Raw genomic sequence first — 7,945 nt, forward strand, 5'->3', positions numbered from 1 at the left:
AAGAAAACTCTTCAATCTGTGAGATGGATAGTGATGAAATAATGGCAAATTATAAGATGGAGAATACATATGTACTTACATGTATGTACACTTGACCCAGAGAAACATGCACTGAAGCTGTCATAATCATGCTGCGATTCAGTTGTATATCTCCTATTTTCCACTGCAGCAATTGTGCCATGATTCCGCCACAATTTGTCAGGAGTACGGCGAGATTGTGTTGCATTTGCAATTTCTGATGGTAGAAAAAAACATCTGGGGAAATATTTTGAATTGCAGAACTATGGAAAAATCCCACAGCGTGGCAATTGCCATGTGATTTTCCTGTGGTCCTATACTTTGTGTCCAATCGCACGGAAAATGCAGTAGGCACAACGATTGTGATGGGGGAAAATCACACAAAATACAGCACACTAATGGAAACATCTTCACATGGTTTACATTTGTCTTAAAATACCTAGAGTTTTGCAGTTCAACTGCAATTGTAATTGAATCTCAAAATGCTGCTAGTGGAAAAAAAGTGTTTTTAATCATTTTTTTGCAGTTTGAAAATGGAACAGTCAAATTTTACCTTGGCTGAATTCAGTTGGACCATTTTCAAGCTGCATACATTTGCATACAAAATTTGCATAATCTTTTTTGAACTCAGAACGATTTGCATCTCATGGAGTGATGATCGTAATCAGCGAATTATGATCACACAAAATTTTGTGTACTTTTTCGCAATTACGTCCATACGTAATTACAATCTGTAAATTCAATAGATTTTTTTTCATCGTTTGTAATTTTGCATAATTTTTGCATATTTTTTAAGAAATGCCATTTTAGCAGTGAATAGCAAAGCCCTTATACATGGTATTGTCACCAAAATTTCTACATATGTTAAAGAGAATAGTCTCTCTCTCCTCGGCCCCCTCCTGCACGCTGTGTGTGGCAGGGTGTGGTGCGCTCACCGCCCCCTCCCCCTGGCAGCGTTCCGGAGCAGCGCAGCAGCAGGGAGGATTACAAACAGCCCACACACACTCACATCTCCTAGGTCCCAGATGCTGGAGGTTCCGTCTGCCTGCCATACAACACCGCCGCTCTGCTTGAAGTATAGAGCGGTGGTGTTGCAGTTCAAACAGATGGAACCTCCAGCGCCTGGAACCTAGGAGAGGTGTGTGGGCTGCTTATAATACTCCCTACTGTGGCGCTGCACTCCAGAACGCTGCCAGGGGATCAGGTGAGGCGGTGGTGGTGAGCGCACACTGCACAACCTGCAGGTGTGGGCCCGATGAGAGGGAGAAGTTAGATATACGTGTCGGCCCCCCTCTCCCCACACTTGCAGCCATGGGGGGCTTTTGGTCATCCTCCCCACTACACTCCATAATGGGAAGGGAGAATGGAGGGGGTACAGGGGGGAATAGAAGTGCATCTGGCTATTTCAGTGTGTTGGGAGGGAGAAAGAGGAAGTCCATCTGGCTATTGCACTAGGTTATGAGGGGGAACCCATCTGGTTATTGTACTGGGTAGGAAAGAGGGGGAGCCCATCTGGCTACTGTAGTGGGTTGGGAAGGGGGAGCCCATCTGGCTACTGTAGTGGGTTAGGAGGGGGGAGAAAATCTGGCTATTGTAGTGGGTTGGGAGAAGGAGCCCATCTGGCTATTTTAGTGAGGTGGGAGGGTGGGCGTGTATCAAAAAAGGGCGCCTGGTAAAAAGGGCGCAGGTTATAGCCGAAATTGTAAGTTTTAATGCAAAACCATATTTTTCGTTTAAAAGATTGTAAACGAAAATTTAGTGCTAAATAGGTTAAATAAAAACGAAAATTAAATGGCAAAATACCGTCTATAACAAACGAATTCTGAAATGAAACGTCAATGCAATGGTAGATTTTACAGATATTTTACTGCAATTATACCTAACTGTAGGCTCACACAGATCTCTCCCTATCCCTAACCCCTAGACCCCCTCTTTGTTTAAATATACATAATTTAATAAATTGTATATATTACATATATTGTGCTGTAACTATACCTAACCTTACTCTCACACAGAGCCCTCTCTGTACCTATCCTTAACCCCTAGTCCCCCCTGGTGGTGCCTAACCCTAACCACCCCCCTGGTGGTGCCTAAACCTAACCACCCCCCTGGTGGTGCCTAAACCTAACCACCCCCCTGGTGGTGCCTAACCCTAACAACCCCTAGTCCCCCCTGGTGGTGCCTAACCCTAACCACCCCCCTGGTGGTGCCTAAACCTAGCCACCCCCCTGGTGGTGCCTAAACCTAACCACCCCGCTGGTGGTGCCTAACCCTAACCACCCCCCTGGTGTTGCTTAACACCAACCACCCCCTTGGTGGTGCCTAAACCTACCCCCCCCCCCTGGTGGTGCCTAACCCTAACCACTCCCCTGGTGGTGGCTAAACCTAACCACCCCCTGGAGGTGCCTAAATCTAACCACCCCCCTGGTGGTGCCTCAACCTAACCACCCCCCTGGTGGTGCCTAAACCTAACCACCCCCTGGTGGTGCCTAAACCTAAGCACCCCCCTAGTGGTGCCTAACCCTAAATCTCCCCTGGTGATGCCTAACCCTAACCATCCCCCTGGTGGTGTATATTGCACTGTAACTATACCTAACCCTCCCTGTACCTAACCCTAACCCCTAGACCCCCTGGTGGTGCCTAACCCTAACCACCCCCCCTGGTGGTGCCTAACCCTAACCACCCCCTGGTTGCGTATATTATACTGTAACTATACTTAACCCTCCCTGTACCTATCCCTAACCCCTAGAACCCCCTGGTAATGCCTAAACCTAACCATCCCCACCGCACAAACACCCTAAACACATATAAACAATAATATATTTAATCCTTAAAATACTTCACTACAAATAACATGAATAAAATAATTTACAATATATATTTGTAATAGAATAAATAGCCTTAAAATAGCCTTAAAATCACGTATACATTCATAATATAAATAGAGAAAAGTATATATAAATATATACAATACAATAGATAGCCTTACAATCACGTACGCATTCGAAATCTTAAAATAACAGTAATATTAAAAGCGATATTTTAGTAACTATAATGAACGCATTATAATTGTAAAAACAAAGTTACCGTATATACTCGCAAGCAAGCCGACCCGCATGTAAGCCGACCCCCCCACTTTTACCCCAAAAAACAGGAAAAAATGATTGACCCTCATGTAAGCCGGGGGTAGGAAACGCTGGCCGCGTGATCCCCCCAGTATGTCCCAGTATAGCTAGTATAGTGCCCAGTATAGGTAGGTAGTGCTCAGTATAGCAAGTAAAATGCCCCAGTATAGCTAGTATAGTGCTCAGTATAGCTAGTATAGTGCTCAGTATAGCTAGTATAGTGCTCAGTATAGCTAGTATAGTGCTCATTATAGCTAGTGAAGTGCCCCAGTTTAGCTAGTATAGTGCTCAGTATAGGTAGGTAGTGCTCAGTATAGCTAGTAAAATGCCCCAGTATAGCTAGTATAGTGCTCAGTATAGCTAGTATAGTGCTCAGTATAGCTAGTATAGTGCTCAGTATAGCTAGTGAAGTGCCCCAGTTTAGCTAGTATAGTGCTCAGTATAGTGCCCCTTTATAGCTAGTATAGTGCCCCCAGTATAGCTAGTATAGTGCCCCCAGTATAGCTAGTATAGTGCCCCCAGTATAGCTAGTATAGTGCTCAGTATAGTGCCCCATTATAGCTAGTATAGTGCCCCATTATAGCTAGTATAGTGCCCCCAGTATAGCTAGTATAGTGCCCCCAGTATAGCTAGTATAGTGCTCAGTATAGTGCCCCATTATAGCTAGTATAGTGCCCCATTATAGCTAGTATAGTGCCCCCAGTATAGCTAGTATAGTGCCCCCAGTATAGCTAGTATAGTGCCCCATTATAGCTAGCATAGTGCCCCAGTGTGGGTGGGTAGGTGCTGTCCCTCCCCGCTCCCCCCGCGGCCGCCGCTGCTATTACCTTAGGCGGCGCCGCTTCCTCTATCCCCGTCCTCCTCCGGTAAGTTCGGTAACTCATTCACAGCAGCGCGCCTCTCGCTGCTGTGATGATGAGGAAACCATAGAGAGCGGCTTCCTGTAGCGCGATGCCGTTACTATGGGAACCGCTCTCTATGGTTTCCTGCGTCATCACAGCAGCGGGGGGCGCGCTGCTGTGAATGAGTTACCGGAGGAGGACGGGGATAGAGGCAGCGGCGCCGCCTAAGGTAATAGCAGCGGTGGCCGCGGGGGGAGCGGGGAGGGACAGCACCTATCCACCCACCCATGACTCGCAAGCAAGCCGACCCCCCAACTTTTGGCCCACTTTTGGGGGGTCAAAAATTCGGCTTGCTTGCGAGTATATACGGTAATACCAAAAGTGATGTATTTCTAATACAAAAAGGTTGAAAACGGTATTTAAGCATTATACATATGAAAACGAATTTTTAAATGATCAAAGAAGTGTAAACGAAAATTTAGTTGTTATACTTTTTTCAGCGAAATTTTAAATGAAAAAATAAGTAAAAACGGCTATAAGCGAAATTTAAAAACGAAAAAATAAGTATAACACAAAGTCAAAACGAACTTGTAAGCGATATTTGTTATAAACCTTATTCTGTAAACAAAAACTTTTGTTAACACGATCCCTGTAACCACTATTTCTCAGGCGCCCTTTTTTCCTGTCGGGCGCCGAATAACCGATATTTTGCATTTTAGTTTATGGCGGCGCCCTTTTTATCCACTATCCCTGTGTGCCCTTTTTTAGTAGCACCGGGAGGGTGGAACCCCTCTGGCTACTGTACTGGGTTGGGAGGGAGGGGAGAGCCCATCTGGCTACTGTAGTGGATTAGACTGGCTACTGTAGTGGGTTAGACTGGCTACTGTAGTGGGTTGGGAGGGAGGAGCCCATCTTGGTATTGTAGAGGGGAGGGACGGGGGAGCCCATCTGGCTATTGTACTGGGTTGGGAGGGAGGGGAGAGCCCATCTGGCTATTAGACTGGGGAGGAACGGGGAGCCTATCTGGCTAGTGTACTGGGCTGGAAAGGAGCCCATCTGGTGGCGGTGGTGGGTGCAGGGCAAAAAGGCTATCGTTTTTGCCCTGCACCCACCACCGCCACCCTCTGATATGGTAGGACATCCTCTTCATGCAGTTATTTGAATGCACAAAATGTTTGCACATGATTTTTTGTACCTACTCTTTTGAATGCAAGAATTTTTCATATAAGTGGTGATTTTATTTACACTGAAAACACTATTAAAACAGAATTAACTGCAGTGCCTGGATCAACAGTCTTTTTTCTTTTTGATCCTGATCCTTAATACTTAATTTCGCTAATTTATCATGAGCTGTATCTGTGTCTGTAATGTTGTCAAGGTGGCGTTTTTGTAAATCTGTCGACCCTCACTTCCAGTGACACGGCTGAGAATCCCGGAGTGCCGGCAGCCATCCACTTCCAGTTTTGATTATTGGTTTGCCTTTCGGGTATGTTTAGTTTACCCATCTCCATGGAGATGCTGATGCTCGTGTGACGTGGCGTCTATAGCAGCCGGGATTGGTGGAACTGAGAGGGTGGAAGCGGAAGTGCGCACATGAGTGACGCACTCGTGGCCAGTCTTTTGAGCTGGCACTACGTTGGCCTGGCACACAGAGGGGCGAGTAGACACGACATTACTTGTTCACGCTACCCCTCCCCCACCCCCCGTGACGTTGTCAGACTTCCTCAACGCCATAGAGACAGGCCATCTGTGATCAAGCACCGCTCGGTGCAAAACAATTGTCGGAGGACGAGTTCTGTGTGTGTGTTGACATCTGGACAGGTGAAGTACTGAACTTTTTTTTACCAATGTGTTGCACTGCTACCACTGTTTTTATACTATCGTGCAATAAATGTTTGCTGAAGCGCACTGGTGCCCACGCCTTACATTCATAAGGACTGGGGGCACGTTTGCTACTCATACTGGGGCAAGCACAGTTCGAGGGCGGGGGGCGCATTTTGGAATCTCAGCCTCTAGTGCTGGAGAACCTTATCCTGGCCCTGAGTAGAAACAGTGCAGATTTATTTAAGGATTTATATCAGCAGTAACAAAGAAATGTTTTTTGTTTGAAGGTTATTATGCTGTTGCGTATCTTTTACAGCAGAGAGGATGCTATGAATTTAAGTCCGCTTTAACATATGTAGCAATTTTGGTGACAATAGCATGTATGGGGGCTTTGCTAGTAACCACTGAAGTCAGCACAAAATGACATGAAAATTATGCAAAATTTCGAATGATTATATTTACAGGCGAAATTAATCAGGATTTCCCAGAAATTTTGTATTACGATTTTGCATTGTAATTGAGAATTTCGATGCGAAATTACGTCTATGCTAAATTTGTGCTCATCACTATGGAGCATCCCTGGTAGAGATCCTAGCCAGGGAGAGCTTTTAAAAGAATAAAGGAGGTGAGGGGGCGTGTCAACGCTGAACTAGGTGATGGCTGCCTGAGCTTAGCTCTGTGCAACGACGGCAAGCACAAATCACAATAATTCCACCTACCAGGTGATTTCACCGGCATACCTGGACTCGGGGCCTGAAGCCATATCTGCAGATCATGAGAAACCACAAGGTGCACTACCACCCCTTTCAACTATTTTTACCCACCGCAACAAGTCTCATATCATCCAGTCCGTGGATGAAGTAAGGGAGTGGTCATCGGTGCTCAACTTCCCTCTGCCAGACACCGTAGCTAGATCACCCACCCGGATCACAGCAATCGGGATTCAGCAGGGGCCAAGACTCTGCACCATCTGCAAGCCCTGAGGAACAGAGGACCCCCGGAGCTGCACCTATGCTCTGCATGTGCTGTCCTTGCAGACCTTTCAGCCTGTAGGTTGAAGCTTAGGGCACTAAAATACTACCATGCTGCCTGCTTCCTGTTATAGGTCTCTCCTAAAAATGCACAGTTATGTGAGTACTGTGTTTTTTTTTTGTCATTGCGGGTCCATGGCCAGCTCACAGGCACCCGTCCCCCAACTGGAACTGATTTACTGGAACATTTTTGTTTTTTCAACTTTTTTCTCCTTCTTTGACTCTGTGTTCTGGCATGCTGTTTAAGTTAAAGTGCCTGTCACATATGCAACATGTGTGCTGCATTAATGGTCCCATTAACGTACTGTTCCCAACCACCACCACAGCAGAGGCCTGCTAGCACTAGAAGTTGTCTGAACTGTGCATCTACAGGTTTGCATTCTTTCCTGCTGTGATGTTGTGGTGTTGATATGGCCTATATCAGCGGTGTCCAAAGTCCAGCCCATGGGCCATTTGCAGCCCACTGAGCCTTTTCCAGTGGTCCCCAATGTTCTGTACAGTATTTATTGGCATGTGGTCCCACAGGTGCCCTTGTAGCTCCACCCTTACTGCGGATCATGGAGGAAGTAAGAGGTGAATGCAGGAGAAGAATAAACAGTGCTGCACCCCTGGACCACAACTACAGCTAGGTCACACTATGGCCTCAATTCACTAAGCTTTATCGAAAATTTGATAATTTACTTCATGAGTAAAATCTAGTTTTGAATTCACTAAGGTGTTTTAGATTTATTGAATGTTTTGTCGATAAAACTTTCGATAAATCTATAACACCTTAGTGAATTCAAAATTAGATTTACTCATGAGGTAAATTATCAAACGTTCGATAAAGTGTTTGATAAAGCTTAGTTAATTGAGGCCTACGTGCGGTGCAGTCCATAGAATTTCCTGCTACTGTTCACAGTACAGCTGTGGGTTCCTATGTGTTGAGATGTATTGCAGGACATTTTATTGCACAGCCCACACAAAATCCTGTCAGGTTCTATTGTGTTACGGCCGGTGACATCTGCGTTATAATGCGTCAGAAAATTTACATAATTGCGCTCGTACACGTGTTGTTTAATGTGAATAGGCTCTTAACATAAAAAATATAAAAACGGGAAAACAG

This window comes from Hyperolius riggenbachi, chromosome 4 (genome assembly GCF_040937935.1).
Source record: "Hyperolius riggenbachi isolate aHypRig1 chromosome 4, aHypRig1.pri, whole genome shotgun sequence".
NCBI classification, from domain to species: Eukaryota; Metazoa; Chordata; class Amphibia; order Anura; family Hyperoliidae; genus Hyperolius; species Hyperolius riggenbachi.